We start from the raw sequence: 15,160 nt of genomic DNA, 5'->3' as shown, positions 1-15,160 counted from the left end.
GGCTGGACCCTGGCAAAACACTGCTACAGAAAAATACAGTTGGGGAGGAATCATTGATTAGATTTCTCCCCCACCCAAAAATAAGAAATACAGTTCCAATAATTCAGTTCCCATCTTTTTGTCCAGGAGACCCTATTTTAAATACTTGCCCAGTATTCTACTTCTAATGGCAGAAAGTGAACAGGAACTAAAGAGCCTCTTAATGAGGTAAAGGAGGAGAGTGAAAGAGATGGCTTAAAATTAAATATTGAAAACTAAGATCATGGCATTTGACTCCATTACTTCATGGCAAATAGAAGGGGAAAAGGTGGAAGTAGTGACAGATTTCCACTTCTTGGTCTCTGAAACCACTACGGATGGTGACTGCAGCCATGAAATCAGAAGACGATTGCTTCTTGGCAGGAAAGCGGTGACAAACCTAGACAGTGTTTTGAAAAGTAGAGACATTACTCTGCTGGCAAAGGTCCCTATAGTCAAGGCTATGATCTTCCCAGTGGTCACATAAGGTTGTGATAGCTGGATTTTAAAGAAGGCAGAATGCCTAAGAATGGATGCCTTTGAACTGTAGTGTTGGAGAAGACTCCTGAAAGTCCCTTGGAAAGCAAAGAGATTCAATCAGTCAAAATTAAGGGAAATCAACCCTGAATACTCACTGGAAGGACTGATGCTGAAGCTGAAGCTCCAATATTTTGGTCATCTGATGCGAATAGATGACTCATTGGAAAAGTCCCTGATGCTGGGAAAGATTGAGTGCTGAAGGAGAAGAGGGCATCATAGGATGAGATGGCTGGATAGCATCACCGATGCAGTGGACATGAACTTGGGCAAACTTCAGGAGATGGTGAGGGACAGGGAGGTCTGGTGTACTGCAGTCCATGAGGTTGCAAAGAATTGGACATGACGGGGCAACTAAACAATGACAACATTCTATTTCTTATAGTAGCACCCTGACTTAAACTATTGCACACATTTAAAACTAAGCACAACTCCTGAATTCAAGTTCAGAGCAGAAAGAACAATCTGTAGATAAGCAACGACCCTTCTGCTATGTCACTTAATACTGAATACTCTTAGAATGTCTGTTCTTATATACCTACCTAGCTAGCTATCTCTTAGTATTTCTGTATCATCTCTGATACTGAACTAATACCTGGAATGGAACCATACACCCCAGGGAATATCTTCGGCCAGGATATTACTTTGTACCTACAACTGAATTAGCCACCAAGTGCCAACTCCACATTAATGAGGATATTAGTTTAAACCTTTCCAATTTTACTTAAATGACTGTCTTGTAATATAGTATGCATCTTATAAGCTATTATCAGTGATTTTCTTTTTTATAAAACTTTTATTTCTTTTCCAAAGATCAGAGGTATGCTTGATTATATAACATATAAGACTATTATATTTTAAGTGTAATCTGAGACCTCCTATTCAAATATCATGTGGATATCAATAATATTTTGCAAACTTGAACTAGTTTTACTGTCATTTTCTAGAAGGAAATTGCCTAATTCATATTTCTGGCCTCAGAAAATATTTAAGCTATTACCTCATCACAATTGTGTGGTATTTTATACAAAAGCCTGGATAATGATGATAATCATATTGTGATAGCCAAACATAAAATAAACTTTAACAAGATTTTTCCTCATAATTTTAACCAAAATATTTTTCTGAACTTCAGATTTATATTATTGTAAAAAGTAATAGTAGAGACCTTGAAACACCAAAAATACTGTTTTCTGTTATGTCCTCTAAAACAAGAATAAAGGTGTTCTCTTATATTTGTGTTTCCTGAATGAAGTATCTTCTCACTGTATTTCAAATACATATGTGACTGTAATAAGCAAGTTTCAGGTAATGCTGTAGACTTATTTCTCATCATCAGAAGTCATCTCTGATTTTCAACAAATGCTGACTTCTCACCTTGAAAGCCAAGGCAAATATGAGAAATAATATCCATATATCAGCTTAGGATTTTCTGAAAAATCAAGATGGTACTTGAAAGTGAAAGTAAGTGACAGTGTTAGTCACTCAGTCATATCCAGCTCTTTGCAACCCCATGGAGTGTAGCCCATCAGGTTCCATGTCCATGGGATTCTCCAGGCAAGAATACTGGAGTAGGTTGCCATGCTCTTCTTAGAAAATGAAAAATAGAAAACCTGTGAACAGCATTCTATCTATTAAAAGTTACCAAGAGAAAAAGAAAAACTATACTCGAATACCAATCAACCTCAAAATACAAAACCAATATAGTGTGCCTTCATCACATACACACACACACACACACACACACACACACACACACACACACAAACACACAAAATATCTAAAGATTCTAACCTTTTTACTGGCTACAAGCATGACAATTGGATAATGACATATACTTTTCACTTACAATCACTTACATCACTAACATTTTTCCCTGAAACTGGCTACTAAACAATGAAACAAGTTTGCTGATGACAACACTTCCTAGAAAAATTGGCATCTTCTGAGTGATTACTAAAATATTTCCCTTTGCAAAAGAATGGCAGACACCTCACAGGATATCAGAAATGGATAGGTTGATAGGGTTTTTACGAAGGTACAATGAGAAAGATGGACAGGAGAAGGAGATGCACTTTCATTATGAATAGATATGGTTAGCTGGCAGCTTTGATTTTTGATCTGAGGCATGCTGAAGAGAACAAGACAGGAAAGATGACCCTATCCCTATGAGTTATCTGGGCAGCAATGACTACTGAAAATTCAGGGGGAACAAGGGTCTTTCATGAGTTAGAAATAGAAAGAGAAGATATACTAGGTTATACATAGATCCAGAGTTCAGGATCAAAGGAAACACAGCATGTGAAGATGGTGGTGGCCAAAAAGTTTACAGACAGTATTTGTTCAAGATAAGCCATTGCATCTGATGATTAGGAGATTACTGGAGACATTTACCATCTGAGCCACCACGGAAGCCTAACATTTAAGATAACAATCTCAGTGGAGTAATCTCACAGCATCCTATACATCTCTCTAATGTAACCCTGTTTATATTTCGGAGAAGGCAATGGCACCCCAATCCAGTACTATTGCCTGGAAAATCCCATGGACGGAGGAGCCTGGTGGGCTGCAGTCCATGGGGTCTCGAAGAGTCGGACACGACTGAGTGACTTCACTTTCACTTTTCACTTTCATGCATTGGAGGAGGAAATGGCAACCCACTCCAGTGTTCTTACCTGGAGAATCCCAGGGATGGGGGACCCTGGGAGGTTGCCATCTATGGGGTCGCACAGAATTGGACATGACTGAAGCAAATTAGCAGTTTACATAAATACTATTTACACATCCCTATATACTCATGTTTACAGTGTACATTATGTAGCATTGGCTCCCATACATCTGTATTTCTGTATGTATATCATAATACAAACAGTGCACACAACATAGGCTTACTTCTCAGTGAATTTTCAAAGTGAGCACACCATGTCTTTAGCACTCAGGTCAAGAAAAGGAACACTACTAGCCACCCACAGGTCCCAGCCCCCTCTCCCTCTTCCAGTATCTATTTCCCAGGCAAGGGTATCAGTCATGTATCATTTTAATCCCAGAGGAGTTCACAGTCCTTAGAACTAAATACATGCATTTAGAATACTTAGATTTTTATTACAAAATTAGGAAATAAATAAGAGTATACTATATTATCAGGACCCAGTTGTTCAATATTTATAGTTTCTATGTCATGTTGGACTTGAACTAACCTCCAGGAAGAGATGCCAGAGAAAGGGAAGATGCAATTCTCTCAGTGACAATATTGTAAGCTCAAACCACCTAGTCCTCTTTGAGAATAAGATCAAAATTATATAACTAGTACCTAGAAAAAAGACCAAAATATTAGAGTTAATTATTTGAAGCTTTTTTAAAAATAGATAACTTCAGATAAGAGAAGCTCATATAAAAGTGTTGATAAACATACACCAAATTAGAAAATTAAATTGGGATTCCATGCTTGTCATCCTGGAACTTGCCAATAACATTGGGATATTAATTTCCAAATGCTCTCAAAGCTCCAGCCAGACATACTACCAATAATGTCATTTTCAGGAGACAAACTAGTTCCTTACAGAAAAAAACAGCAGCCATGAAGTGAGATCTCCCTTAACAACCTACTACAGATCTACAGCCCTATTACATCTGCATGCATGCCCTCTGTAACCTCTCTCCTCTCTGTGGAGAACTCCATAAAGGGCTGTGGTAAAAGAAAATTGACTACTCTTGCACAGAATTTTATGACATCTTGCCAAATCAAGAGTTTTACACCATCAAATAACTTTGCTTCCTTACATATATTCAACACCTGTCTCTCATTTGTATTACTCCTAATTACATTTATACACGCTTAAATTTCTCACATCTTAAAAATGTGAAAAGCAATCCCTTGATTCCCACATCTTCCTGCAGTTATTTTTATCTTCTCTACATAACAATTAATTCAGGAGAGACTCACTGTATTTGTTCCCTCTTTTCTCTCACCTACCATTTACTACACAACCCATTTCATTTGGCTTCTGTTCTCATCACTCTGCATAGCTTTTTTTTAAAAAATAAATCTATTAGTCACGTTGTTAAAAATGAAAGAAAAAAAAAAAAGAAGAAGATGAGCAGCCCACAGTCCAAGTATTGGATCTAAATTCAAATGTCTGTCTGTGTTAGTCTCTCAATCATGTCTGACTCTTTGCAATCCCATGAACTGTAGCCTGCCAGGCTCCTTTGTCCATGGAATTCTCTAGGCAAGAACACTGGAGTGGGTTGCCATGCCCTTCTCCAATCAGTAATCTAATTAACTCAAATAACTAAAAGACCCTTATAAAATATAAAAAATTGATAGGCCATTTCTGTTTTCTTAAGAGAAAGAAATCCAAAGATATGCTAAATATAAGAGAAACACCTAAAAGAGGATGACATAAGGTAGACTAAAGTTATTGGAAGAAATATATATATATATATGTGGAAAATTCCAATCTAAGTAAAAAAGTCCTCATTTAAATTTAACAAACTAGACTTAAGACCAATAGACACCAGTAAGTTGTTATAATTGTCATAATTCAAAAATTTTATGTTCTTATTAATATAAGCACATAAAATATATAAAGCAAAAGTGAAAAAAATATAAAATTAAACTCATTCTTCCTAACATAAATCAAAATCAATTTCAGGAATACTAAAAATTTAAACATGAAAATCTAAAACCAAAATTTCAAGGAAAAATTTTGGAAATTATCTTTGAGACTTTGGAGTAGAAAAGACATTTTTTAACTAAGAAAGGATACAAACAATAAAGAAATTACTAACAGCTTACTATAACACAATTAGAGATGTCAGTTAATGCACAGGTACCATACATACAAGTCACAAACTTAAGGAAGGTATTTGTGACATATACACTGGTAAAACTTTTATAGTTTTATATATTAAAATTTATAAAGAACTCTTTACTGGATTTAATAAGCATCTTAAAGAAGAAGCACAAATAGTCCATGAAACATATGAAAAAATGCACAACTCTGTTAATAGTAAGAGGACTACAAGCTAACATTACAATGAGATAACATTTTATACCCAATATAAAAGAAAAATTTAATTGGCTGACTAATTTTGTTGATTAGAATCAATGAAATTTATAGATTAGAATATGGAGGAATGGGAATATCCATAGTTTGTTAATCTAAGTATGATTGTAAAAACCAATTTGGAAAACATTTTGACATTCCACTGGTAACTGTACATGGTATGCAACCCAGTATTTTGACACCTTGGTATATACTTCAGAGAAACTCTGGCTAACATGTACCACTAGGCATGAAAACACATGCTTTTGAACTGTGGTGTTGGAGAAGACTCTTGAGAGTTCCTTGGACTGCAAGGAGATCTAACCAGTCCATCCTAAAGGAGATCAGTCCTGAGTGTTCAGTGGAAGGACTGATGTTGAAGCTGAAACTCCAATATTTTGGCCACCTGATGCAAAGAGCTGACTCATTGGAAAAGACCCTGATGCTGGGAAAGATTGAGGGCAGGAGGAGAAGGGGATGACAGAGGATGAGATGGTTGGATGGCATCACCGACTCAATGGACATGAGTTTGGGTAAACTTCAGGATTGGTGATGGACAGGGAGGCCTGGCGTGCTGTGGTTGATGGGGTCACAAAGAGTCGAACACAACTGAGCGACTGAACTGACATGAACTGAACTGATGCCAGTCCCAGTTAAACCATATAGGATCAACGGAGGAACTAATGATGTAAGCTTTGATGTCTACCCAAAATGAGGAAGAAGGTGTTCTTTGATTATAAAAATGTAGCCCTCTTTGTTCTCAGAGCTGCAATCCCTTGCCTGCCTGCTTCTATCTCTCAGAGGCATCTTTTGCTAATAAATTTGTTCTTTGCCTGTCAGTTTGCTTCTCACTCAATACTTTCTCCTCCATCTGAGCTTCAGTAAGTCCTGAGACTGGCTGCATGGGTCCAATTAAAAAACTGTAAGTTTGACTCCCTTCCTAAATCAGGATTGTGGGTTCAAGTTCCACCTGAAGTATAGCTGGGTCTGCATCTCTTCCAGGGGGTGCATTATCAAGAGTACCAGGATGGGAGCTAACTGGAGGGAGAAAGCTGCCTATTACTGATTGAGTAGTCAGGTACTCAGTCAGATCCAAAATACCTCCGAATAGGTGACAAACTGAAACCTGACGATGAGAACTCACTCGTGAACACTTAGGAAAATCACATTGACAGAGAATATTATGTGAATAGATCTGATCAGGGAGAACCTGCAGGTTCAGTTCAGTTCAGTCGCTCAGTCGTGTCTGACTCTTTGCGACCCCATGAATCGCAGCACCTCCCTGTCCATCACCAACTCCCGGAGTTCACTCAGACTCACATCCATCGAGTCCATGATGCCATCCAGCCATCTCATCCTGGGTCGTCCCCTTCTCCTCCTGCCCCCAATCCCTCCCACCATCAGAGTCTTTTCCAATGAGTCAACTCTTTGCATGATGTGGCCAAAGTGTTGGAACTTCAGCTTTAGCATCATTCCTTCCAAAGAAATCTCAGGGTTGATCTCCTTCAGAATGGACTGGTTGGATCTCCTTGCAGTCCAAGGGACTCTCAAGAGTCTTCTCCAACACCACAGTTCAAAAGCATCAATTCTTCAGCACTCAGCTTTCTTCACAGTCCAACTCTCACATCCATACATGACCACAGGAAAAACCATAGTCTTGACTAGACGGACCTTAGTCAGCAAAGTAATGTCTCTGCTTTTGAATATGCTATCTAGGTTGGTCATAACTTTTCTTCCAAGGAGTAAGTGTCTTTTAATTTCATGGCTGCGGTCACCACCTGCAGTGATTTTGGAGCCCAAAAAAATAAAGTCTGACACTGTTTCCACTGTTTCCCCATCTATTTCCCATGAAGTGATGGGACCAGATGCCATGATCTTCATTTTCTGAATGTTGAGCGTTAAGCCAACTTTTTCACTCTCCTCTCACTTTCATCAAGAGGCTTTTGAGTTCCTCTTCACTTTCTGCCATAAGGGTGGTGTCATCTGCATATCTGAGGTTTTTGATATTTCTCCCGGCAATCTTGATTCCAGCTTGTGTTTCTTCCAGTCCAGCGTTTCTCATGATGTAATCGGCTCACTAAGCGCAGGCGGCTGCAAGTCAGCTCACTAAGCGCAGGCGAGAGGAGCTACCCCACGTCCAAGGTCAGGGGCAGCGGCCAGAGTGCCAGGCTGCGACTGCGCAGGAACGGCTGAGAGGAGCTACCCCGTGTTCGAGGCCAGGGCGGCGGCCAGGAGGAGACACCCCATGTCTGAGGTCAGGGGAGGCCAGGAGAAGCCACCTCGGGCCTGAGGCCAGGGGCAGTGACCTTGAGGACCCACCCACGCCCGAGGCCAGGGCCAGCGGCTGGGAGGAGCAACCCGAGGAGCGGTGGCTGCCCAGGCACAGGAGGGCCTAGAGGAGCTATCCCACGTTGAAGGTCAGGAACGGTGGCGGTAAGGAGATACCCCTGGTCCAAGGTAAGGAACAACGGCTGTGCTTTGCTGGAGGAGCCGTGAAGAGATACCCCACGCCCAAGGAAAGAGAAACCCAAGTAAGATGCTAAGTGTTGCAAGAGGGCATCAGAGGGCAGACACACTGAAACCATACTCAGAAAACTAGTCAGTCTAATCACACTAGGACCACAGCCTTGTCTAACTCAATGAAACCTGCAGGTTAGAGAAATTAAAAGAAGTCAGATGTTGCTGGAGCCTCAAGAATCAGTGAATGCCATGAGCTAATTTTTAAGGGATAATTTGTTGTCAACCATATACCATACAAAACCAAGGTAAGGAGGTTGAATTCTAATCTAAATGTAATAGGAAGGACTTTAAAGTTGTGACCTGATGTATCATGATATTTTTTATGTATATTCAAAAAGCACTTTGTTTTTTTTTTTTTGGATAGGAACAAATCTAGAAGATGAGAGACCATGTGAGAAAGACGAAAGCCATATAAGAGACAACCCAAGATCTAATAATGTCCTTAACTACTATTTGTAAAATAGATACTGAAGGTGCAACTTTAGCACTTTTCAATCTCTGAAGTGTACCTATTCAATGAAGTTAATGACCTCTATTAAAACTAATGCCCTATAAAGCAAGTTTATTCCTTTAGACCACCAGCTAAGGGATCTGTGAACTTAAAATGACAAATTGACTGGCCACATGGCTGAGTATCAAAGATAGCATTTTTGAAACTGTTCAAGAGAGATGCACTAAGGTTAATTTACCAACTCAGATCACCTAATTTTCTAAATATCATAACCCAGAGAAAAGCTTCTGCCTGCCTCTGGATAAGCAAAAGAGTCAAAGTTTTTTTTTTGCCGAAACTTCTTTGCCTAAAGAGCAACAACAAGAATTCTTAAGTCCTCTATCAACTTTAATGAAGGTGTGAATAGCTAATGATTGTCTCCTATCAAAGAATTATATAGAATACTTCTTGACTAACAAGTATCTCTAGGGCAGCTCAGAGGGGATATCAAGGCTTCCTAGGTCACAACACTGTGGTGAGTAGTCAATGCTTATACTGTTCACTTTGCCAGATACTCACCAAGATCCTAAATTTATTTTATGCTATTTGAAATATTGGTAACATCTTAATATCAAATTCCAAGTAAAAAGAACTTAAGACTCTCTCCTATCCTGTTACAACAGAGGCCTGAACAAGAAAACTATTTTAATGGGGATTGTTTATTTAAGATAAGATGCCTTTTATTTTTCTTTTACATTTTCCACCTTTTTACTTAAGATGAAAGTCAGCCAGACTTTGCTGAACTTGCTCAACAATTATGTTACAACGAAGCACAGAAAATTCAATAATAAGCAGGTCTAAATGGAATCTGGAAAATTTATGCTGTTCAGCTTTTAGTATTCAATTATTTTTAAAATAAGAATAGTTGATTGCCACTTTTACTTCTTTACTTTAGAAACGCTTCCATTAAAAATATTTAATTATTTTTTATGAGCTGCACTGGGGGCAGTGGAACCTCTCTAGTGACCTAATGCACTAATTATAAACACCCATAAGGTTTACCAACAAAAACAAAGACATAATTTGATTTTGATATCACCAAAGGGCCAACATATATATATAGTATGTGCTAAGTGCACTGACAAAAAGAAAAGGAAGAAACAGATATCTATTTCTTAAAAAATATCTTATATATATATGTACATACAGGAAGGAGATTAGTTTCATTGCTTATATTTTTATGAAATTTTTATTAAATTTATTAGCATAATTATTTATACTTTAAATGGAAAATTCTAACAAGGCATCATACATCAAAAAAGAAAAGTCTACTAAGTATGTAAACAAAAATAGCAATGTAATTAATCATTTATTGACTCAGTTCAAATGCAGAAACCAGATTTTAGTTTTTTTTTGACAATGTCTCCTGATTAGGATTTATGAGTTATAGAAAAAGTTGTAAAAACTTACATTATTGAAATGTAAGATGCTAAAACTCAAACTGCACATTTTATACATGCCACTCAAAGCTCAGGTGACCCTAATACTCTAGTTAAACTGAGAAAGTAATTTGTATAAATAGTACACTCTAGATTTTAGAATGGAAAATGAAACCGAGGTTAAAAACAGGCAAACTATAAAAATATCATAGAGTGAAAAACATTGTCAATTACCATTTAAAGTGCAAAAATTTCATTAACAAGATTAATGATGATTTACGTAAATCATTAAACCTTTAAAAATTTTTGAGTAAAAGCCTCCCCATTTCTGCACAGCCACTTTCCTGAGAATCATATTTTAGGCCTTTGCCTGAAATAAAAAACAAAATATGTGGGAAAGCAATGACATTTCTACCTCTTATGCATGTAGTTTATCTTCTTTACTCTATATTAATTTCATGACAAATATCTAATTAGTATTAGCAGACAGCAGCAGACAGGTAAAGAAAAAACCTGAAGCAAAGTTCTCTCTAATTCAGATAGTTTAAAAAGGATTAGATAATTAATCAAACTTACTCACAGAATTGTAAAGAGTGGCTTAATGCCTGCCTGATATTTTTATTTTGCTCCACATAATTAGAGCTGTGATTTAAAAAAAAAAAAAAAGATTTAAAAAAGAAAAAAAAAAAAAACTGTTCTTAGTAGAACAAGCATGTATTCCATTTTTCTAATGGAAATAACACACGGTGAAAAGAAATCTTGATCTGTTTCATTCACAGATTTTGCTCTTAGCATCAATTTAAATGCATTTTAAAACAGTTAAAAATCAAATCTGCCAACAATGAAGCAATAAAATAGCCAAAGCAAATATTGTGGTCATCTGCCTTTTTATAGTCACAGACTATACCCCTTCAACTCACCACCATCTGAAACACTCGCGCACACCCCTTATCATTTCAAGTTTCTCTTCCTCTAGTGGTTCTATGCCATGTGTTGAGATTTGCATGCACTGAGCTTGCTCTTTCAACCCAGACCGCAGAGTGAGTTAATCCCACTTAATCATCAACCCAATAAGGGACCTCCTCCCACTTTTCAGTTAGAACCATATGGAAAGATGTATTCCTTCTACAGGAATTTCTAGGCTGGTAGAATGTACATGTAAACTGTTAATGGCCATCTTATCACCAAGAAAGAACAATGTGTTTGATTCCCTGGTGACAGGGTAAAAAATTCTTCAAAGGACATAGTTCTGAGATAGAGCTGGCATGGCTTACAAAAGGCACTTTCATATATAAGATACCTATTCTGGATACCTCTTATATATTAAAGATATAAGAGCCTTTCTCTGCACCACCTGAGGCTTCTTACAACTGGGCAAGACCCCAGCCTGCCTGAGCAGAATACCATCACAATCACATTGAGCATGTCTTCTGTGGATAAAATTCAAGAAACTACTCCTACATGCCGTATTCCAACCAGATATGCCTTAAGAACATTTTTTCTTATGAAAGTATCCTTTGAGAGTATCACAGTAAAATGCAATTTTTTCTAAGACTTATGTATTAGAATGCTTGCTTACCCTTGTCAAGACTCAAACATAGCCCTATACAGAGATAAGAAAAGGAATTTTAATTTAAACACTATTGATAGCAAGACAAGCAGTAGTGTTTGCAGGTGCTTTTGCAGCCTTCTGGGAAGGCTCTGCCATTCCCAGTGAGCTGATACTGTCCTCTGACATAAGGATAAATTACTCTCTGCTCACCAGTCAGAGATTTCCATTCATCTTAATTTTTGCACATAGTATTCTCTTTCTAGAATTACCTTAATTTTCATGCTGCTCTTTTCACCTGGAAGTTTTTCAACAACTGCTTCTCTGTTACTGTCTTCCAAAGTAAAGTTCACAGTTAATTCTGTGTTCCTACAGTATTTTCATCATATTTTTGACTGATTACTCACCTTTGTGCATTGTAATTTATCTGATTTCATGTTTGTGTTTCCCTAGCTTTTTGTACGGTATTATCATGTAATAAAGACTCAACGTATATTAGCTGAATGAATACATGAGTTATCCTTTGCAAATATGTTCTTAAAATTTTAAGTATTAAATAGAATATAAAAACAACAGAACATATAAAGAATAAAGAATTGTATATGTGCCATGGAGAATTAATCTGAAAAAAAAAATCCTTAACTTAAACTAGTAATTGTAGAATTAGATTTCATGTAAATTTTAAAGTCACATCATATTAGTATTTTATCTTCTAGATATTTAAAGTATCCTGAAAGGAACTTTATAAATGTTAATTACTAAATATTATACCATTAATTATTAGGCATGAGTAACAGAAACATTAGAAGAAATTAAAAATAAGAGAAGATTGTAATAAACATACAATGGAGAAACCAGTGAAATATAAAAAAGAACAGTACGTAATATCAAACTCTCTGAATTTAATTTAAATCTACAGTTTTACTAAATAGCCTTTCTGAACTTCTGCCACCTGATTTCAATGAGCTTTATAACGGCTAAGTTTGATTACACTGGTCACCTCTCCAGACCACAATCTGTTACATGGAAAAGATCAAATAGTGCCAATCTCTTTGTCAGGTTAGTGAATAATCCATTCATTTCTTAGATCAGAACTGTGATCTGTATTTGTGTCAATCAAAGTAATGTACAGGATGTGAATAGATGGTGAAACTTTGAATTCTCTGAATCTAACTATAGCTAGAAAATCCAAGTAGAGAAGAATAATTAAGAATGTTAACTAACAACAGAAACACTGTATTTTAAAAATATCTACAATTCCAAATATTGAGTATGAACCAATAAAATCAACTTGCCACTTACACTACAGAACATGAGAGTTAAAGAATTGATCTAGAGTGATTTGTCAAAATCTTCCATTTGTTATACGTACTATGCACCTAAACACTGTCTAAGATAATCACCTTAAAAAATTTTACACACCAAAACATTCAGTGCTTTAGAGTTCTGTAATGATTGTCTGTACTTCAGTAATGAAGATCTATAACCTTTCATGGTAATTTCACAGTGCTGAGAATCTTTGCACCAGGTATCCTTGGTGACAGAGTGACAATGAAACAAACATTAAGAATTGTATTTTAGTTTCTGAAAGGAGAAAATAGATGAGATATGATGAGGGCATTTGAATGCATTGGCGAGCATAACTTGACATTCCTCTGAAAGGTAGTAGATGGCAGTTCTGATGAACCCATTGCTATGTTAATCTCCCTCTGGGAAAGTATTGCTCTATGTGTAACATTTTTAGAGGTTTGAAATTTTATTTCAAGCAAAGAGTAAGAAAAAGAAATTCCTTGGTATCAGAATTGGCCATTGTTTGAATTTGAACAACTAAGCAGTTCCCTAAATTACCAGAATAAGAGACTAGACCTCTAGTATGGGGAAAATAATGCTTTGAAGTGGCAACCTCGTGACCTTGATAGCACAAAAATAAAAAGAACTGCTCATAAGAGTCACTGAAATTTCAGTGTTAATCTACCATAGATGTAAGAGGAATAGTGAGGAAATAGTAAGAACTGCTGAATTCACAAAAAGCTTTTCAACCTGAATTTACTGTTCACACAAAGAGAACTAAACTGTGAGTCACAAGAGATAAAGGAGTAATCATCCCTGTCATTTTATGATCTGTGGTTGGAGTTTATTTTCAAAGGAGACTTGAAAACACATTTGATAATGCAAAAGTTATAAATATCTTAGAGTTATTATTCTACAGAAGCTACAGATGTGGAAAAAAAAATGTGGCTGATCTCAACAAGATCTGCACATTTAACAGAACAAAAGTCTATGAAATCTGTGGAGCAAAGAATATCTGGACATAACTCCATAGAGAACAACAGCCCTGAAGCCTTATCCCTTTTACTCCACACATCACATTCACTAAATTGTGTTTTCAAGATGTTACCAAGTGATGGAGAAACATGTTTACAGTCCCTTAAAATTTTTAGCTTTGTTTCCACTTGTCTATATTTTGTACATGATATACTGCTTGGCAAACACAGATTTTTTTTTTTTATAAAATGCAATATCTGCATTAAGATTTGAGCTCTTTATTCCCTGTCTCCCTAACTCCAGAAGACCTCCTTGACTCTCCATCACTAAGACTTCTCCTTCATAGAAAATTAGGAACTCTTTCAATTCTTAGATCCTTGATAAGCACACCTGTCTACATGATCACTTGGACTTCTTTCCTAAACTTATGTTAGAATTATATCTTTCTTCCCAGGATTCCCTGTCTACGGCAAATCATTCTCTAGGGGTAAAGTTTGGAAACGTCTTAATGGAAAAGTTTCCAAGTAGCCAAGGTGGTGAAAGGAATTAAACATGGGTGGAGCTGCACACGCTCAAGTAGAAAGGCAGAACATAGGCTGTCCAGGAAAGTGGTTTTGTATCTCTCTGGTATAAATCAAAGGTGTGTGCAATTGTATCAGAAGCAGGTTGACTGAGAATTGGAAATGTAAGTTATCGCCAAGCTGTGAACAGCTTAAGTCAGATTTACAATGGCATCATTAACCAATAAAACATCACTGGTGAATAACATGGTTGGACCGCATTTTAGAAAGATAGCTCCTCACAGTAGATTGTCTGAAGGGCACTAAAATAAGATAGTTGAGGCACAAATTCTGGATGTGCCACTGTGTGGATGACCATGGATAATTTTGTCTCCTTGAGTCTCGGGTCTCTTATATGTTTAGTAAAAACCTTAATGGCACTTACCTCAATTATGAAGGTTAAAGCAGATAATGAATTTCAAATCCTTAAGCATGCAGCTTTGTATATAGTAAGAATCAATAAACGTTAGCTGTTTTATCACTTATCCTATTTCTCAATATTCATTCCAAGTAAATATTATGGAAGGAGAATTATGTATGTTCTGAGATTCATGGGGTTGCAAAGAGTCAGACACGACTGAACGACTGAACTGAACTGAACTGAAGAATGTTTCTGAAGAAAGTTTGTGATAGCACCACTTCCCGTTTTAAGAAGATAGAAGGAAAACAGTTGTTTTAAGTTTATGTCTTGGTTCATTTGTTACGAACAGACAAAAATGGCTGCCAACCATGGATAGTATGGTTAGAATTGCCTAACAATATACAGTCTATAATATAGGCTGCATAACGTTTCCTTT

Source organism: Oryx dammah, unplaced genomic scaffold (genome assembly GCF_014754425.2).
Source record: "Oryx dammah isolate SB20612 unplaced genomic scaffold, SCBI_Odam_1.1 HiC_scaffold_27, whole genome shotgun sequence".
Classification (NCBI taxonomy): domain Eukaryota; kingdom Metazoa; phylum Chordata; class Mammalia; order Artiodactyla; family Bovidae; genus Oryx; species Oryx dammah.
The sequence above is the reverse complement of the archived record's forward strand: the minus strand, read 5'-3'. Positions refer to the sequence as shown.